This window comes from Pogona vitticeps, chromosome 15 (assembly GCF_051106095.1).
Source record: "Pogona vitticeps strain Pit_001003342236 chromosome 15, PviZW2.1, whole genome shotgun sequence".
Lineage (NCBI taxonomy): Eukaryota > Metazoa > Chordata > Lepidosauria > Squamata > Agamidae > Pogona > Pogona vitticeps.
The window spans coordinates 989,493-1,009,135 of record NC_135797.1 but is presented as its reverse complement, the minus strand read 5'-3'; the positions used below and the strand labels follow the sequence as shown (position 1 = coordinate 1,009,135).

General features: G+C 53.7%; 1 protein-coding gene across 11 annotated transcripts in view; it reads right to left on the bottom strand.

The window, feature by feature from the left end:
- Positions 1–16,306, bottom strand: part of ADAMTSL4 (ADAMTS like 4) — a 46,096-nt gene extending 29,790 nt beyond the window's left edge. The window contains exons 1-6 of one of the 11 annotated variants that reach the window (XR_012082062.2): positions 16,153–16,306; positions 15,510–15,662; positions 9,792–13,229; positions 8,789–8,945; positions 7,363–7,470; positions 5,414–5,534 (exon numbers count right to left, since the gene is read on the bottom strand). The gene's annotated coding sequence lies outside the window, so the exon portion shown is untranslated. Of the gene's footprint in view, positions 1–372; positions 391–1,095; positions 1,235–5,413; positions 5,535–7,083; positions 7,256–7,362; positions 8,262–8,788; positions 8,946–9,791; positions 13,230–15,509; positions 15,663–16,152 lie in introns of those variants that run through there. The other 10 variants (XM_072984020.2, XM_072984013.2, XM_072984016.2 and 7 more) reach the window with 10 other exon arrangements.
- Between the last annotated feature and the right edge of the window lie 3,337 nt (positions 16,307–19,643).

The following is a 19,643-nucleotide window of genomic DNA, read 5'->3' as shown; positions in this document are numbered from 1 at the left end:
TTCCCCAGAAGGCACCGTCCTACTTCCCGGCCACCCGCTTCCCCCTTCTGGTCTTCACAACCACATGAAAAGAAATAACAACACTGGCGGGGGGGAGGTGAGCCCATGAAACGAATGTGAGGTCAGCAGACCTGGCGCAGAATCTGCAAAATTGACAGTGAAACAAATTTGGCTTTCAATACGAGAAATGATCAGGAGATCAGATGCAAGACACAATTCTCACACACCATTCCAAAGTTTGACCCTCAATCCCTTTTCATAGCTTTTATATTTTGACCCGTCAGGCAGGGGACCTTAAAAGCAAAAGGTTTCTGGAGGGTCTCGAGTGGCTCAAAGCCAAATTCCCGGGCCACGTGGTTGCAAACTCCTAACCTGGAACGCATGCCGTGGCCACGGCTCAGGGGACGAGACGGGATTTCCAGCCGCAGTGGGTCTGCCTGCCTAAAGCCGCGACGAACCAAAGCTTCTTAAAGAAAATAAACGGTGAATCGTCCCTTCCTCAAGGACAGCCGGCAGAATCCTGGCTCCCTTCCTGAGGGATTTGTTTCCAGTACAAGACCAAGCAGAAGACTTTGAGATTCGAACACGGCGTGCGCCACCCCTGTCCAGGCCGGCATAACTCAAATGCACTGGCCTGAATGATCTATGCAAATTAAGCTCGTTGGGCATAATTTATTTCTGCACTCCGCAAGGAAGGACGAGGTGTGGCTGGCTGGCCCACTTGCCAGACCTGCTGGGCTGCAGTGGCCAGGAGCCGTGGCCAGGCTGACCAGTGGCCAGGGCCGCAGGGGCCGAAGTCCAAGATAGGGAGAGGGCCAAAAAGGGAACACTCCCGTTTCGCGGCGGTGGCTGTCCAGGGTTGCAAACCAGGTTTTGCCCCATCCCAACTGAATTCAGGGTTCTTCTCCTCAACTGCCCCTTTGCCCGTCAAGATGCCCAGTTTGGAAGGAAAGGCCCGCTGAAACGGACAAGGAGAAAGCAGAGGCCGCCTCTCTCAGGCCACCTTGTTCCCCTCCGGCAGCAACTGCTGGCACCGGCCGGCAGCGACTCAAGGCCTCTCCTGGCTTCCGCCCCCCTACCCCCCGGCCGCCTTACCTGAAGGCGCTGCTGGGGACCGACCCGGGTATCCCTGCCACCAAAGCCCTGAGCTCCTGCCCCCCTGCATCTGCTCCCGTGACCGAGCTGCCCTCCGTAGCATACGACGACGTCCGGCCAGTGCTGGTTTCCCCAGGGGTCAATCACCCTCCAGACCTCAGGCTTTCCAAAAATAATCATGATAGAAAGCCTCACGCAAGCTGTGGGGGAAACAGCTACGGAAGCTGCAAGGCACAGTTTGTGGCGCTCCCCTGGGCCCGGGAGGTCAGCGGCAGGAGTCCGGCGTTGGGCCCAGCCGATTCAGGGGCTTCGCAAGATTTGGGGTGGCGCACGGTGCACCACGAGGGGATCCTCCCCGGCTGCACAGCTTGAAACCTTTCTGGACTCCCCAAATGTATCATTTAAAACAAAATGGTTTGGGGTGGGGAGAAGTTGGTCTGAAAAGCTACACGCAAGGGGTGCTGAGCCACAGAAGCCAAACAAAATTTCCCAGCCCAAAGAAACTGTGTTTGCTTTACATTCGTGCATGCAATTCCCTTGGCGAAGCTAAGCACACCCAGGTGGCAAGCCCAAAGGCCCGGGGGATCGACCACGAGGCCACGCACAGCCCACCCCAGGCCCCTGCTTTCGGTCGTCCACGCAGGAGAAGCAACCTCTCTTGCCAGGTTCATGTTGACGCATTTTACAGAAATCCATCGCCAGGACATGCAAAAGCCTCTCCCAGGATCAAACTTTCTTGTGGAAAGGAGAAAAACACTCCGGTTGTCTATTTCAACCAGGAAGTGGGAACCGGGCTGGGGATCGGCAGCCGATGCCTCCGGACGCCTCCTGGCAACTCCGCAGTTTGGGTGGCCGAGTAACTGGAAGAGGGTCTCCCTGGCCTCGTCCTCCTGCAGGTGTCAGGTGCACCCCCAAGGCGGCCGAGGCTGGAGGTGGAGAACCCAGGCGGGAAGCTCGGCTTCGAGCAAACTTCCCGAAGGAATGCGTGTTGCCGGATCCGAGCCCCTGGGCCCCGTCAGGTCTGCAGGGAGGCGAGGGGCTGTTTTTCCCCCCACGCTCTGCCAGGACGGCCACAGAGGGACACCCGCAAGCAGGGTCAGCATTCCACACCGATGAGGAGGGGCCTTGGAAGGAATGTGGTTGTCGGGGAAGGAGGGGAGGGGGTCTGCCGGCTAGGTCAGAGGTCCTGGCAAGGGACTCCTGCTCAGGGGAGGGGGGGCGAGGGAGCCCCGGCCCCTCCTATAGACACACCATACTTTCATCCCCTCCTGGGCTTCATCCGTCTAAGGGAAGGAAACAGGCCCCCAAGTCTTGCGACCCCCTCCCTGCTGGACAAGACAGGCAGTTCCTCCTACCCCCCCCCCCCACGAGCACGAGGGCTCCCCAGAAGGCTTTCCAACCACCCTGGGGGATTCTCCCCTCCAGCGCGAGATCAAGACGCTGGCGGCCAAGAGGCTGAGGAGCATCAGATGCCTGTCGGTGTGCTGCCTTTTTAATACACAAAAGGGAACGAACACACCGGTGGTGTCCGGCAACGTCCAACCGAGGCACATGCACACCGAGGCGTGCATGCACACTGAGGCAGTTTGCAGGTGATCAAAAAACTAGATTGAAAAAAGACATCCTGGAGAGAGACTAAACCTGCCACACACACACACACACACTCTGCCTGCCTGCTTCACTCTCCCTGAGGTCTGGGCTCCCAGGCCCCTCTGCTTCCCCTGGGCGACCTCCAGGCAGACACAAGAAAGAGATTTAAATGGTTTGAGCCCAGGATTAAGGCCCAAACAGGTTGGGGGGGGGGGGGGAAGAGGCCTTAACTCGTTTGCTACCAGCATTTTCCGAATGGAGCCAGGCGTAGGGAACCCTCCCCCCCCCCGGAGGAAGAGGTAAGACCTCCTGGCCCCAGGATAAGAGGGAAAGAACAGGGGAGCTCTGATGAGAAAGGAAAGGATGAGGCCCCTTTGCGTGGGCCAAAAGAAAGAAAGAAAATCAGACTGGGTTGTTGGAAACTCTTCTTTTCTCACCAGAGTACAGAAGCGTGATGGCCTCTTTGGACCACAGCTTGCTGGGCCTTGTGGTCCAAAGGAAGAGTTTGTCCAAGTTCTGGTTATCAACCCCACCACCACCACACACACACACACACACACACACACACACACATTTGACTTCTCTTCCCACCCTCTCCTATGGTTTCCATCACTGGGAGGGAGGCTCCCTTCCATCTGTGCATTGCAGAGCGATGAAGCAACCCAGGCTTCCTTCCCTCCTCTGGGTCCATCCAGGGGAAAAGAAGAAGCAAAGCAGAGAAGAGGCCGCTCGGATGGGGCAGCCTTGAGCGTTTTCCTGCCCAGGGAGGCGGGGGGGGGTCAGCCCAGGAGGTGAGAAACGCGTGTTCTTTCTTACCCAGCAAAACTGGCAAAGACACAGAGATCTGCATCGCCAAGAAGATGACTAATGGTTTGTCCCGTATAAATACGAGCAGGAATTGGGTCAGGATCATCCCTTCCTTTTGGCCGGGGCCAAGATCTTGGTGGTTTCACGTGCCCGGAAATGTCAAACATGGCAGAGCACAGCAGAGTTAGAAACCCGACTCGCCTAGTCGCCAGCGGCGATGCGCAAGAGCTCAAGGCGCGATCGATCGGCTGAATCAGACCAAAGGCCTCTTAAGTGCACCTTCGGTTCGTACAGCCAATAACCAGGTCCCTCTGGCAGGCCCACCTCTGCCCCACACTCCCTGTCACATCCCCTCTTGTGGGTCTTGCCGTTCCAAAGGTTGCTTTTGGAACTTGCTGCCACAAGATTTAGCAACAGCCAGCTGCTTCGAACACACCCTCAACAGGATGCAGGATCAACTCTAGTGAGACAGATAAGTCTCCTAAAAACTATTAGCCATGATTTATTTATTCCTTTTAAAAGGGTTTCTTACAGCCTACCATTCAAACACATTCCTGTAAAGACACCCTAACTAGACAAAACCTCCAATCTCGTGAGAAATCTACCCTGAAATACCACGGAACATGGATAAACAGCAAAGGAAGGTTGTAACCTTTGAGACTCGGACAGTAAGATTACGAGATACACGTAGTAGTTTGAGTGTTTCACCAGGACCTGGATTCAAATCTCCCCTTGGCCGTGGGATCTGCTGGGTGACTTTGGGCTTGTCCTATAGCTTTCCAGACCTCGCTTACCTCAAAGGACTCTTGCAAGGAGACCCACATACACTACCCTGAGCAAAGGTGGGATATTTAAAAAGAAGAAAAAAGAAAGAAAGAAGAATATATTCAATTCCAGAGCGCTAATGCTTGGCTCTTGTCGGCATTTGGGCCTCATCCAAAAAAGCAGTGCTTATATAAGAAAGCATTGTGCACTCACAAAATTTTCCACACAGTTTCTCGGCCATAAAGAGAGAGAGAGAGAGAGATGGAAAGACCCCACCCCTATTAAATCGGTCCCTCTTTCCAAACCTCTAAGCATCTCCGGCCTTTGGGGAATCAAGTTACTGGCCTTTTGCTGACCACCTAAGAGACAATGGGAACAAGATCATATACCCTTAACAAGGTGCTATAAAAAGTCACTCTCTCTTTTTTTGTTGGTTTGTTTTGTTCTATTCCAAAGGCCAATTCCCTTTTGGAAACTAAGGACACCACCCTGCCCACCGTTTTTTCCCCTCACTGGGCTAGATTTTCCCAGCCCCTTCTCCTACCCATTTATCTTTTGCCCCATTTATATCTGTGTTTCTCCCGCCGCTTTTAAGCCTTTTCTCTGCCATGGGTGGTCTGAAGGCAGAATCATTCAAAACACAGAGAAAGAGGAGAGAGAGGGAGAGAGAGGGAGAGGGAAGGGTGCAGGAGAGAAAGATGGAATGGCTCATGGATTTACATCGGGAAGTGTTCTGCTGACCCACTGAAGCTAAGAGGACTCAAAATGGTGCTCAGTCTGGGCTGGATGACGCCCCAGACCTCTTTCCCGCCACAAAGGGACAGTGCAGGGAAGTGGAGGCCCGCTCCAAAATTCAGAATAAAACTTCCCCATAAGGTTAAAAACGGGAGGCAGCTGCCACATTTCTCAGAGTCACCAGGAATGGCTGGATCTGGTCCAGAGACCTCGGCTTCCTGGCCCTTCTTGCTCACCAGCAGTGCCTCTGAGTGCGCACAGAGTACTTTCCTTGAACCACTAAATATTTACAAGCTTCCCACTCAAATATCTGGGATTCCAGGCAGGGAAGACGATCAGGGATGGGGCTCAGTTACCAGCAACGTTTTGCATGTAAACATTTTTTTTAAAAAAGAAGGAATTAAAATATAAGCCAACTTACTTCCCCGGCTTTGTTTTGGTGTTAAAGATCTGGTGACAGGATGGAACCGGGGGGGGGGGGAGGTTTCTGCTCTCAAACAGGTGGACCCTCGAGCCTCTGTTTACATTTCTCCACAGATGATCTGAAGGGAGAGAAAAAGGAGAATCCAATGAAAAAGTGAAGAAGCCAAATGCAGAAGAACAGAGAAAGAAAAACGCCACAGCTTTCCCCTGCCAGGGACCTTTCAAATGGGCTGGATCAACCCCCCCCCCATCATGCTGGCTGGGGATGATGGGACTCGTAGGCCAGCCCATCTGGAAGATTCGACGTTGGTCAAGGTGGGTCCGACTGATGGAGAAACAGAGAGAAAAACAAGTGAAGGAGACGGAAGAGTTAGGGTCACCTAAATGTAAGACGGGTGGAGGGAATTTAACTGAGATCTAAGCAGAGGAGAAAGTCTTGAGGCACCTGAAAGGCTACCGAAAGTTTTATTTGGCACACGCCGGCAGAGCCTGGAGAGGCCACTTCCCTGATGCTCCACTCCCCCCCCCCCCCCGAAAGCTTCTGGTGGCTAAAAGCTGCTCAGTTTTTAAGGGGCCATCGAGACTCATTCTTGGTTTTGCCACTTCTTTGGAAAAGACAGCTGGGAAAGGAGCAGGTTTTATCATCCAGGTAGGGCTCCCCTCCACCCCTCGTCACCCAGAAAGCCAAGCACAGGGACAACGCTGGGCCAGGCCAGCCCCCCCCCTCCCCACCGGCAGAAATCCCAGGGCAGCCAAGACTGGCACTGCCTGCTCCACCACGCTGTCCCCCACGGGGCGCGGCAGACGGGAGGGCGGCAGGAAAGGAAGGAAGGAAGGAAGGAAGGAAGGAAGGAAGGAAGGAAGGAAGGAAGGAAGGAAGGGGGTCCCAGAGGCTGGGTTCAGATGCAGGTGAGTGAGTGAGTGAGGTACCTGCAGGGGTGGTGGAGGGGTAGAAATAACAGGTACGCAGAGAAGGGATGGAGAGGCAGACGGACATGGTGGGAAGGGAGGGAGGGAGGGAGGGAGGGAGAGACGTCAAGAGGGGCAGAGAGGCAGATGGACCCAGAGAGAGGCTGGCGGAAGGAAGGGAAACTCAACAACTGGAAAAAAGGATAGTAAAAAGTAATAGGAAAGAAATGAATAGAAAGAGGGGATGTACAGAAAGAGGGAAAACTCAATACCTCCAAAGAGTATTAAAAAGGCAGGGAATGAATGGAAGGGGTTTAGCCAGAAGGCAGCCAAGGAGAGAAGTGGGGGGGGGAGGTGGAAATAGAAAGGAGGGCAGGTCTGTTGTTCCCCCCCCCAAACCCAGCAGGTAGATGGTGGGTGCAGGTGGGCCTGGCAGGAGGGAGAGGTGAGAAGAAATGAAGAGGGAGGGAGAGAGCAAGAGAGAGGGAGAGAAACGCGCACCAGGTTGAGAGAGTGAGCGTCAAGGTGCGAGTGCGAATCAAGCCAGCAGAGCTTGTGAGTGACGAGGGATGAATGGTGGACAGGATGGGAAGGGAAAGGAAAGGCTGTGGGTTCAGCTGAATGGAGGCAAGAGACAGGGGGACAGAGGAGGGAGGGAGGCGAGGAAGGAAGGAAGGAAGGAAGGAAGGAAGGAAGGAAGGAAGAGGCAAGCCGAGAAAAGAGAGGGAGGGAGGCCTCCACATCTTTGCTTCCTCTCACCTTCTTTCCTTCTGGGGTTCACAGGGGTCGCCTCTGCCTGGCTCAGGGGCTCAAACAGACCCACTGACTGGCTGGGAAGGCAGGAAAAGCAGCAGCGAGGAAGGGAGAGGGCGAGATCTGGGGAGCCGAGGAGGAAAAGCTGAGAAAAAGGGAGGAGAGAAGGCAGCCGGACCGAAAGTTGCCGCCAGAAACAAACTGTGTGTGTGTGGGGGGGAGGATGAGGAGAGACTCTTCCCCCCCCCCAGAGGTGTTCCCCCCCTTCCACCTCCCAACACATACCTGGCTTTGCCTGTCTCCGCTGGCTGGTCCCGGTGCTTTTGCTTGCTTGCTGGCAGTCCCCACGTTTTTCTTTCCTGGGGGTGGGAGAGATCCCGTCCCGTTCAGAAGCTGGAGGGGGGGGTCCAGACAAAAACAAATGCAAAGGAGAGAGAAAGAGATGGGGGGGAGGGAGCTGTGGGTTTTGCAGAATGCTCTCGGCCCCTCTCCTCGCCCAGCTAGGCACTTCTGGCTTCCCAGGAAAGCTGCCGCGGCAGATGCAAAATATCTTTATTTTTTTTTTCTTTCTTCCCTGAGCTGAGCTGGCGATGGGAGGTGAAGTTTGCAAAAACTTTATTTCCTGGGCTTCAAAGTAGGCAAGCTCCCCGCCTTTCCTTCTTTGACCCTGCTCTCAGATGGATGGGGTCCCCTTCCTCCCAATCTCCCTCCCTCTCTCTCTCTCTCTGATCGAAGCTGCTGCTGCTTCTCCTCCTCCTCTTCTTTCCTCCCTGCCTGCTCGTGTCCTCTGCCCTCACGCTGGATTCCTTTGCCTGGGGAAAGGGGTGGAAGTGGCAGGAGGGTGGAGAGACACAGAGAGAGGGATCTGCCCCCTCCCAGTGGGTCACGGAAAGGCAGATTCCAGAATAAACAGGCATGCTTTAAATCCCTGCTGTAGGGAATCCGGGGCACTGCTGAGCACTTTTTCCTTCTCTTGGAAACCTGGTGCAACCCGGTGTGGCTCCAGCGTGCTCCTTTTGCTTTCTGTTGTGGACAGGGGGGATGCTTGTAGTTTATCTTCAGCAAAGGCACCTCTGGGCACATCTGGCCCTCTTGAGTTCTCGTCCTAACCAGGGTATTTCTTGGCTGCTGAGGAAAGGCAGAGAGAGCCAGCTCATCCCAGCTAAAAGTCACCCATGGAAGAAGGGACCTGCCAGCTTCGGCTTGTCCAGGGTTTGAGGGCTCTTGTTATGTCTGCCCAACAGAAAAAAAGCCACAGAGGGCCTCTCCCACTGGCCTCTCCGGCCATTCCTGGGTCCAAAGCCACCCTTCCTAACCCTCCAGGGCAGAGCGGGTCGGCTGCAGGTCGGCTGAGGACGGGATTCAGACCTGGGGGTTGGTTCCCACACTCTACCAGCCGAGGGAAGCCACTCCAGCTGGACCCCAAACGAAGACGGATGAGGTGTATTGTCCTTTCGCTGGAGACACTATTGGCAAGCTGTGGCCTGCACGACCACTCGGCCTGGCTGTCGGTCCCTCCTTCCCTGTCCTCCCATCAACACCCGAGAAAGCGATAAGAAAGGCGTCCAGTTAACCTATCCTCCAGGCTGCCTTGCTTGACTTTTTCCCTTAGAGAAGTGGAGCGAGCAAAAAAAAAAAACATTCCCTGGCCGAACCTATCAGGGACCCTAGTACCTCTCTCAGCCAAACCCGTCTCGCATCCCAGACTCACCTGTCAGCCGCTCCTGTGAGCAGAGAGGTCTCCCCTGAGGTCTAATCCAGACAAGCCAGTTTGCGGGTTGTTCAAAGGAGGGCTCCTTTTAAAGAACCACATCCAGCTCTCTTCAGCCAGCATTGGGCATGTCCTCTTGTGCATATTTTATAGCTGGCTGTCGAGAGACAAACATGGGCTTCATTTGCATGTCAGATTGGGCCACGCCCCTTTCCACATGATGTCATCTTTTGCCCAGGGAATTCTGGGATTGTGAACATAGACTTCGCACCTAGCATAGTGTTCAAACTTGAGGCCATAGTTAAGTCTCTCTTTCAGAGTTCTTGGCCCTTATTTGTTGTATGTTAAAATTCCAGGGATTGGAAAAGGAGCACCGTGCATTCTGCGCCACCCGTTTCCATCTATACGCTCAGGCGCTCTGCTGGCCAAGCTGCCTTTTTTTTTTCCTAGGGAAAGAACTGTGTATTTTGGACGGGAGCTTAATATACGGCAAAGCATAAAGGTAGGATTGTTTGGGGTGTTCCCTGAGGAAAGGAGAGCAGCCGCCCCGTCCAAAAGGAACAGACGGTGACTGTTGTTCAAGGGCTCCTTCGCGACTGAAACCAAACGGTAGGGGGCACTGGGAGGGGAAGAGGCGCAAAGCCTGCTTCAAAACCTCCGAAAAGGTTAAGAGCCTCGTGGCGCAGTGGTTAAAACGCTGTACTGCAGCTAAAACTGTGCTCACGACCTGGGGTTCAAATCCCAGGTAGCCGGCTCAAGGTTGACTCAGCCTTCCATCCTTCCGAGGTCGGTAAAATGAGTACCCAGCTTGCTGGGGGGGGCAATGTGTAGCCTTTATAATTAAAATTGTAAACCGCCCGGAGAGTGCTTGTAGCGCTATGGGGCGGTATATAAATCCAATAAATAAATAAAAATAAATAAAAGAGGGCCAGAGGGACAAGTCACAGAGGAATCAAATCCAGGGCACGCCCGCACGAGTGGCCACCTTTCAGGTTTCTCCTACCTGGATTCCGAGACTCCCCTCTCCCCTTTCCCAGGCAAACGCCGGCCTTAGAAGCTGAAAGAAAGCCCTTCGCGTTTCGGCAGTGGGATTCAGGTAGACCTCAGGCGACGGAACCATGGGGATGGCAAAGGAAGCCCCTGCTTGTTTCCAGTCGACCCATCACAAAGCAACACACGCTTCTCTGCAAACGACAGGAGGCGTGAAAGCCCAGAGAGAAACTGCCAGGGGATGAGAAACATCACTGACCGATAAGGCAGGGAAGGAGAGGGGTGACACCGAGCCACGGAGGGAGGGCTGCAGAAAGCCTGGAGAAATGAAGGAGGCCTAAATATGAAGCTGGCAAAGGAAATATGTGGAGGCTACTCTTCCATCGACACATTCTTCATCATCGGGAGGCCATCATGCTGCTGAAACAGCCAGAATTAAAACGTAAGGGGCCCTCCTCCCAAACCAGAGCGTTTCTTCTGCTAAAGGCATCCGTAAACCCAACAAAACCACCCCACCCAGTCCCCTCGCCGCCTTCCGCACCACAACTAAATACATTTGGGTTTAGCGGAGCTGATTTTTGGCAACCCAACCCTGTTGTTGTGGGCAAAGAAGGGGGCAGAAAGGGGGGCCGTTTGCCTACATCTGTCTGTGGCTGTAAAGAAGCCCTCCTGGTTGTGGATCGCCTGCGGCGAATGTACAAGGGGAACAATTGCTAGCTTCAGAAAAACCCCATAACCCTCCGTGGTCTTGATGGCTTTAGGGCTAATGCCACCAAGGATCTTTGGGGAACAGGTGGATCAGAGGAAGGAAGGAAGGAAGGAAGGAAGGAAGGAAATAAATCACCATCCCAAAACATGGGGGAAAGTCCATTTTTGGACTGTAAAATATATCCCAGGGGAGAAAGGCAAAAACTGGAAGGCTTGGTGGCCTAACTAGGCCTAGGTCAACCTAGCTTCCTGTGCAGAAAGGAAACTGTTCCACTGTTGGCCGGGAACTTCCTGTCTGAACAGGAAGTTACACAGGGCTAGGCCTAGTTAGGCTACAAAACCTTCCAACTTAGGTCATCTTTTCAGGGAAGTCACGCGTAGATGTCTGTCAGGCTGAACTCCCAGCATGGAGAATTGTGGGATATGTAGTCCAAGAAATCAGAAAATCCTAATGCAAAGTCTCCTTGTGCTTCGGTCCCCATGACACAACAGCCCTGTGAGGCAGGTCATTTCACTATGAGAAATAGAGCGTGCCCGGAGTCACCACGTGAGCTTTACAGCTGAGGTTGCATTTGAACCCAGAACCACCTTGGCCTAACTGAAGACGGGGTAAACTAATGTTACTCTGGAGAACCCCTGGCATAATTTAAGAGCTAAACACCTCCTCCAGTTCTCTTTTTAATAAAACGGTCTTCTTCTTCTTCTTTCTGTGCCTGTGACTCATTCTCTCCCTATTTCCTTTGGAAGGGGGCAGGAAACATCCCAGGCCAAAAATGTGCTAAGATTAGACCCTGTGTACACAGAGCCTCTCAGTGGGTGGGAGGGCGACCGCAGCCGCCACTGAGATAACAGAATCTGTTTTATCAGTCCGGGGATTTTACTTTCCTGACTCCGAGATCCATTCGGGGAAATCCAAGAAGAAAACTCCCAGCCTCCTGAAAACGACATTGGCCGGATCCGGGGGTCTCTCCTTTGAGCACTTTGCACATGTTTTGGGCCCCTTTGTGACTGTACTGCATTGGGCCTGATGCTTTGATGCTTCACCCTGCTTTCCAGGGTCCAAGGAGGCAGGGCTGCCCCGCTGTTCATCCTACCAGCCCCTCATCCCGATCTGCATGTCTAGCAACAAATTGATAAATCATCCCCATTTTGACTGCTGTGTTCCGTAGGGCACTTGGTCCCAAAATAAGAAGCCCACAGCCCTGAGATATGTGCTAAAAAAAGGAGGGGGGGGGAAACAAAAGGCTGAGACTGTGAGACAGATCATCCTTCGTACTAAACTTGCTATTTCCCTTTTCCTCTCGGTATTTTGCAAGATAAACTTCATTTTTATGAACTTTTTTAATGACAGGTTTTGGTGGCCAGAATTATTGGCGCCTGCTTTAAATGATGAATTGTTCTGTTAAAAAAGGGGGAGTTGGAGCCGGGTCAGTGAGATGTGGAGGGGTGTGTGTGAGAGACGACAAAACTCTGGGTGCTGAAGTGCCAGAGGGAAGGAAAGACAAGCAGAAAGATGGCGCCACAGCGCTGTAGCACAGAGCACTAAAGCCTTTCGCTAAACTGCCCATCCCAGGGCAGCCGAAAGGGGCATCCAACGGGAACAAGGTTACAGCGCACATACTGTCCTGGAGACACAGCGCGTGCTGGGGAGGGTGGAGCCTTCCAGAGGGTGGTGGAGGCACCCCAGTGCCAAGTTCATGGGGAACATGGGCCTGGGGGAACATGGGAGTCGTTCCATGAAGGAGAGCTCCTGCGTTCTGCCTGTCTTATCTAAAAAAGTGTCCCCTTCCCCTCCCTCTGAAACAAGCCCCCCCCCCCAAGAAGGCCTCTGGGCCCAAGGGGTTCCTTCCGCCTGCTTGGTACGATCCCGTCTGGAGGACCTCGTGCCTGGAGACAGGGCGGCTGAGGGTCCTGTCAGCACCCGCAAGCGGCGAGTGTGATGGCCGCCAGACTTCCAGGGCGGAAGGCAAGCTGGTTGGGGAGCTGCCGCTAGGCGAGAGGGAGCAGAAAGGCCAGCCATGCTGGGATGTTCAGAGCGATCGGATTGGGGCCCATGCCTGCTTTCCACTCCATGCTGCCTGCTGCTGGCAATGTTCGGCCATATTGCCTTCCAGTCTTTAAGCACGTGCAGAGTGCCTTTAATCTCCTAGGAGGTTTTATTTAAGCAACTTTACAAGGAATTCTTCCCATTAAAATGTGGATTTTTGACCAGCACCTCCAAGCAACCAACAAACCACAATTCTCTCCTGGCTCCTGACCCTGCCGGCCCCTTTGAAAACTGTTTTTTTTGGGGGGGTGTCTCTTCCCGGGTCCTCTTTCTTTTCCTGAAATATTTCTGTATGTCTGCAAATTCTGGGGTTCCCACAGACTTCCCAACACCACCCAGAAACACAGAGGGAACTAGGGAGGTAGGGAGAGAGTGACTCTGAGCCTATGCAGAGGACTTTCAAAGATGCCGTAAAAAAAAACATCCAGTAGAAATCACCGTAAAAACACATGCTTGGATACTGCCAGGGCTCGTACCCTGTTTTTACATGTTGTCTAAAAAGCATTCTGGCATTAGCCAAGGAGCATAAAATCCCAGAGACATTTTAAAAAAATACAGTAATGACTTAGCTGAACATTCCTGCTCCTCTCCTGAAACCGGATCTTTCAGCCTTGCCTTTGTTTTGATCGTTTTCCACCTTCATGAAAAGGTTCCTCCACAAAAGGCACAACAGTGGGATTGTTGAAAAGCGTCCTCCTGAAATGCAAAGCAAAACACCCATTAAATTCAACATTACAGCATTGTTACAGGGACAATAAAACTCCCTGGGCTTTGATCTGCTGTGGTTTGCTAATCTAACCCTTTTTACAAAGTGGTACTTAAAATAAGTTGATGGGTTTTTTTTTCTCCCACAATCGGAATTAGCAGCGCTGATACTTTTGATCTTTTGATAGGGAATCCCCAGATATAAACAGGGTCCTGAATTCTTCCTGCTGAGCAGCGTCAAAGGTCTGTGTTATCCAGCATCCTGCTTCCCACATACAGCTTGCCAAAGTTACTTTCTCCGACTACGTTTTCCCAGCCATCATGGCCCTGTGGACTGCGATTGTCCAGAAAATGACACTTTTCACATGTTCTGTGCCACATCCAGAAGCTCACCAGCACCTGGTTTGTTTGTTTTCTGTCTCTCAGTGTAGGCAGAGGTATACTGCTCTTGGACAGGAAGGCTCTTGATCCATTGCTTTCATGGACCTCTCATGCCCTGTAAAACTCTTCCACCCCCCCCCCCATAGTCCTCTAAAGCTAGAAGATACCCACATTTCATGTGGCAGGGAGTTCCACAGGTGGAAAGAGGGGCTTTTTTTCTTCTCTTTTCCTCAGCCCCACATCTACTCCCCATCCCTCCCCTTTTCAAGCCCAAATAATCCACCTTCAACATGCCAGGGATTGCACCGCTCATGATCCGAGGAATTAGACATTTGTAGGTCAGACCTCTTAGCTTTCTAAAGATAGGCCTGGCAGCCTCGCTGGAAAGGGAAGGTGAACGTCGCTGAGTAGGGGAGATGAGGGAGAGGCAAGACAGAGCTCCTGCTTTTGATGGGATAGGCCAGATCCGTGGCCTGTCCTCGCAGGATCCGGGATCCTTCCTCCGGTGCCCAGTTCTTTCCTCACCTGGGAGAAGTGACTGGGGGAAGCCTTCGCCGGCTGACCTTGGCGGATGGAACCCTTCTAAAGTCCCTCTCTTAGAACGGCCATCACCCTGAGATCTTGGAAGTCGTTCATTAACCAGCCCTTCATTTGAGCAGTTCAGGAAACTACACTCCTATGTCATGTTTTCACAAAACTGCATTTCTAAAAACAGCAACCTTTCGTTTTGGAGTTCAGTTGATAAGCTTGCCTTCGGCGCTCACCCCTTCTTGGAACAGGAAGGGGAGGGGAGGGCACACTTTGAAAATAGCCAGCCTTAAATAATCTCCTTGTAAAATGCCCGAGTATTTAGCTGTGGTGCTTTGGGCGAACACCTTGCTTTCCTTTCCCCTCTGTCGCAACCTGGCACAGAAGGATCCAGCATCAATCTAAAATGTGGCGGGGGGGGGGAGAGAAGCAAATTATATTCCCCGATCAAAGGAACAAACGTCGTCCCCGAAAAGCACTAAGTCAAGCCGCAAAATCCCAGGCACGCCTACCTTGGGAGTAAATCCTATCTGAGCGCAGGACAGCTTCCTTCTGAGTAAATGTATTTCCAAGAATTTATGCCACAATTATTCTATTCCTTTATGCCAGAGAACACAGGCGTGGAGAAGAAAGCCAGCAAAGATAAACCCCAGAAGGGACCAGTTTTATTTCTCACTAGCCTGAAAGAGTTCGTTTCTTGGATTACTGCTCCCGGAATCCCCCAGCCAGCATTCTGGGAATTGTAGTCCTCTCCCCCGCATACACCTCCAGAATAAAATTTCTAAACTCAACAGTCAGATTGTGGACTGGACGAGTAATAATATGCTTTGGTTGAAGAAATGGTTGAATTCCCCGAGTTCCCTCTGGCTCTGGGCTTGTTTATCAACCAGATGTTTACAGAGAACCTCCAGAAACAGGAATAGTCCATCTTTGCAGACCAGGTGCTAGGAAGAAATGAAAGGGGATGGTCGTCATGAACTTAGAAGCCCCAGAAAACTTTGCAGTGAAGTAAGTGGTGGCATTTTAAAGGACATTAATTAGTGGTGTGATGGAATCTATTTTAGGGGCTGGGCAGAAACAACCTGCTAAAAATAGCAAGCTTCGTGGTCTTTTTCATTTTGTTCCATTTGATCTGATAGACAGCGATATTTTCGATGCTTATTATGGGCATACGCTGGGTGTGGGATCAGCTTCATGCCTGTCTCTACCACAGGCATCCTGCCCAACGCAGGAACCTCCACCTGTGTGGACTACATTTCCCATTATCATTGGGATGCTGAATCCAGCATTTGCAATGCTGGCTTTAGAAAATAAAGTTTCTAGTCCTCAGTAGTGCAAAGATACCACCTGAATATCACTTACCGGGTCCTTAGTGGAGGCTGGATTTAATTGCCTTAAAAGAGGTGTCTTTCTGGGGAAAAGATGCTGATCCCAAAACTGCTGAATATGTAGAAATGCAAATCGCAGATCCACAGGCACAGGGCAGGCAGGCGGGCGGCCTCGGAGGGAGATCTCCTGAAAGACACACAAGGGTTGGTTTTAATCAAAGCCATATGCGGAGTTTAGTCTGGGAGCCCAAACCTCCCTTCCTTGCCGTCCGTCCACAGCCAGATAAAAACGCAAGGCAGTGAAATTACGCATCATCTCTCTAGACAGATGCATCCGTGCCTCTTTCCACATGCCGAGTTCGACAAAGAGGAAGCCCTTCTGCCACCTCAAGACTTTGGTTTGAAGGTGCCTTTCGGAACATTAGAACGTACTTGGAAGAGGAAGGAATTGGGGGGGCCCGGGGCGAGAAAGGCACGTTTTAGTAGCTGGCCTTGATTGGTATTTGGTGACATTAGTTGGTGGAGTCCGGCCTCGACCAGGCAGGAGGGGAGGGAAGCCGAAGGAGGGAGGGAGGGAGGCCCTTTCCTTTTGCCCCACTAGCCTACCCATTTCAGCCAGGCTTGGGGTCCCAGAGTTGGACTTTCCCTGCTTTTGCGCGCATCCTAGCTTCCCCCACCTTGGCTTTCCTCGGGCGGCTTCCAGATTTGGCCGGGGGCCAGAGAAAGTTCTGGTCTCCTGGCCTCTCTGCTGCATGCCATGTGCAACCAGTTAAAGCGCCTGCAGCACGGCGGCCAAGACAGCAGAGCGGTTTTCTTGTCGGGAAAAGCCGAATCCAAGCTCATGCCGGTTAGAGCAGATTCCAGGCTCTGCGGCCCTCGGTCCGCTCGGATTCCTGGAGAGAGACCTCCGTCTGGGGGCTCTGCAAGGATCAGCAGAGGCTGAGCGCACAAAATTAAGGTTGGGCAAAGACCTGGTTAAAAAAAAAAGCAACCTTCAGTGTCCTCTAGGAAGAGCGAATGATTCGCTGTTCTTGTGTAACCCCCCCCCCCCGAAATCGGCTGCCTGCCCTGGCCCCTTCCCCCCCCCCGCCTAAGGCTGAGGCCAAAGAAGGCCAGTCGAAGATATTTGGGGAGCATCCCAAGACTTTTTTTGCAGCCTGAGGTGGGAGAGCCACTGAACCCCCTTTTTCCACAATCTCCTCGGTAAAGGGGTCCTTTCAAAAGCCAACCTTTCGAATCAAGGAGGTTTTGTTTTTCATCCAACCCTTTGAGGTGATGAGGAAGACGAGGGGGGAGAGGTCGCTGGGCCCCGATCCATGTCCCTTCACAGCGGGACCCTCACGGTTACCACCAGGGCCGGCCGACCGTGGCCTCGCGATGGCGTGCAGAGTTCAAGGCGAGAGAGACGATCCTGCCAAAAGGTTTTGGACAGGGTGGCGCCTCTTAAACCTCATCCGTGCAGCCTTCTCCTGGAAGGGGATGTTAAGACAACAGCCCCGGCTTGAGCAGCTTCCAGCAGGTTCCCCCCCAACCCCCCCAACCCGATCTCTGGAAGCCGCCAAATCCCACCGAAGGCGAGACGGAGGGGCCTCCGACCGAGGCCACAGACGGGCCGTCCGTCCTGGGGAACCGACAAGGGGAACGTTTTCAGCCTGGCTTGGCTCCCCCCGGCGGGGGGGGCATCTGTCCAGATTGGGGTTCGCTCCCCCCCTTTCTCTGTGGTCCCAGGTTTGCAGGTTGCGACCAGGAGCTCACCTGGATGCTTGGAGGAGGGCTGCAAAAGGAGGAGAGCCCTTCCTTCCTTCGGTGGCTTTTACCTGGAAGCAGAGCTGAGGCAGGTGGAGGGTCCAGGCTGCCTGGGGGGCGGAAGGAGGGAACTGGGCCCCCAGAAGGGCCTGATCCAGATGCAGAGTCCCAGGCGCGGGACATGCCGGGGAGCCTGGGAAATTGGTAGACAGACCAAACAATCCTTCCTCCCTCTCCGGCAAGGGCCAGGGGGCTCTGCTCCAGGCTCAGCTGTAGGTCATGATTACAGGCCTTTCCGCCGTTTGCTCATGAGGAGCCCTTTACACATGAGCCGCAGAGGTAACTGTGTGGCCGGGCGCCATCTCTCTTTGGAGCAAGAGAGATGTTGGGTGTGTGTGTGTGGAAAGGGTCTCCCTCAGTGGCTAAATGGCCTTCCTGTCCTGGGGGATTGTGGGAGTTGCGGTCCAGAAAACTCACAGGTGCCCAGTTAGGAAGTTGGACTGGGAACTGGGAACTCTGGGCAGGGAAAGGGGCTGGCCTGGCCTGGCCCCTCTGCCTTGCCTTGCCTCACAGAGCTGTTATGATGCTGACGTGAGCCAGGGGCACTCAAAAGGGAGGTTCATTCATTCCCTGTAAAATAAGGCCATCATCTGTTCTGGGTCGAGGGAGGCATCTTGAACCGAAAACGACTTGGAAGCTGCTAAGAAGACGAGCCCAAAGAAGAAGGGGGAAAGGGCCGTGGGATGATCAGCCGCCACTGCGGTGTCCATAAAAAGGGCCGTCGTGGAAGTTTTGTTGGCTGCGAGGGCTTGGCAGGGACGCGGGGCTGAAAAGTGGAGCAGAAAGTGCTTCTTGGCCCCTGCCAGGCGGCCGCGCGACTGCCAGAGAGGGGGGAAGGCTGGCTTTTCCAAAAACCGCAGGCTGGGCTCCTCTCCTCCCAAAAGTATGCATGAGAAGCCCAGACCGCAAGAGGAAGGGCTGGCATCTGCACCTGGCGCAGGTAGCCGCCGGTGACCCTTGGGTGGCCTCACCTCCAGGCGGGGGAGACGGTCCGCCTTCCTTGGGGTCATCCACTCACGCTCAGAAAGGAGGGAAAACAGGAAAGGGAGAGGACGGGAGGTGTGTTTCTGGCAGCTCCCGGGTGCAAAAGGGCGACCGTCTAGGGAAGAGGCACTGCCTGGCTTGTCCGGCTGCAGCAGAGACGGCCGAGGTAGTCGCGCTCCGGGCTTTGCAGCCTCTTCCCACCGAAATAACCCGGAGGGCCAAATCAAAGAGCTCCTCGGCCTTGGTGGAGACGGGAGCACAGAAACTGCTGCCAAAGCAAGCCGGCTCTCTTGTTTTCGCTCCCGTTTCCCGAGGAAATTAAAAAACGCAGGGCGTTGAACCGCCAGAAAATGGGCAAGGGTGGTGAGGCCGCGTTTGGTCCCGGCACAGCGTGGGAGCTCAGCAAAAGGGCCCGGTGAGCCCTGATCCCAGGCGCTGACACTCCCAAAAGGCATTACGCTATGCCTCCCACCTTCCCCACCAAAGAGGCTTTGGGGATGATGGTGCTGGTAGTCTGACCCCCATGGGGGAAGTAACTGTATTCCTTCGGCTTCCTCTCCCAAGACAAGCCGTCCTGATCGTGATGGGACGGCAGCTGCTAACACTGTGGCTTCTGTCACCTGAGGCTCATGGGAACTGTAGTGCAACCGCATCTGGAGGAGCCTGCGCCTGGGACTACCTCTGCTGTCTCGGTCTCCCCACAACTATCTGCAATCTCCTTGAAGGACAGAGTGTGTGCATGGGCGGCCCCAACATTTGGACAAAAATTCTCATGCAGCCTTCCCCTTTGAGCAAGCTTGTGGAACTCTCTCCCACCAGATGGCCACAAATCTGAAGCCACCCTCTGCTCTCACAGAAGCAAAATGTACAGGTGCTGCCCACGGACCTTTGCGTGGCTCAGAGAGGAAAACCTGTAAGCCTTTTTAAAAGGGGGGGGGGTTGGTTCTGCAGTTGACCATCTTTGCTTCGGTGGGCATCCCTTTGGTCTAAACCTCTGCTGTTAAAAACCAGGCCTTGTTCTCCTGAATTTGGTCACCCAAGCTGGGGGGGGTGGGGGGGGGTGGACAGCAGGAGAATCGTGCCAGCGCCTGAGCCCGGCAGCCATTGTTTAGGTTCGCCTAGGGCCCCCTGACCCTGTGATCTTAGGCCTGGCTTTTAAAACCGCTCTCTGCTTTTCTTTCCCCAGTGAACTCTGCTGACTGAAAAGGCGAGGGGGCGTGCGTGTTGTTAAAAGGGTCCCCAGATCAGCGGCTGGCTGTTTGTTTGGGATCCCTGCCCACCCTCTGGCTGGCCTGCCCAGCGCGCCACCCTCGAGGCTGCCGGGACTGTTTGCTTTAAAAGAGAGCGGGTGCCAGGTTCAGCGGGGCTGGCCGACGGT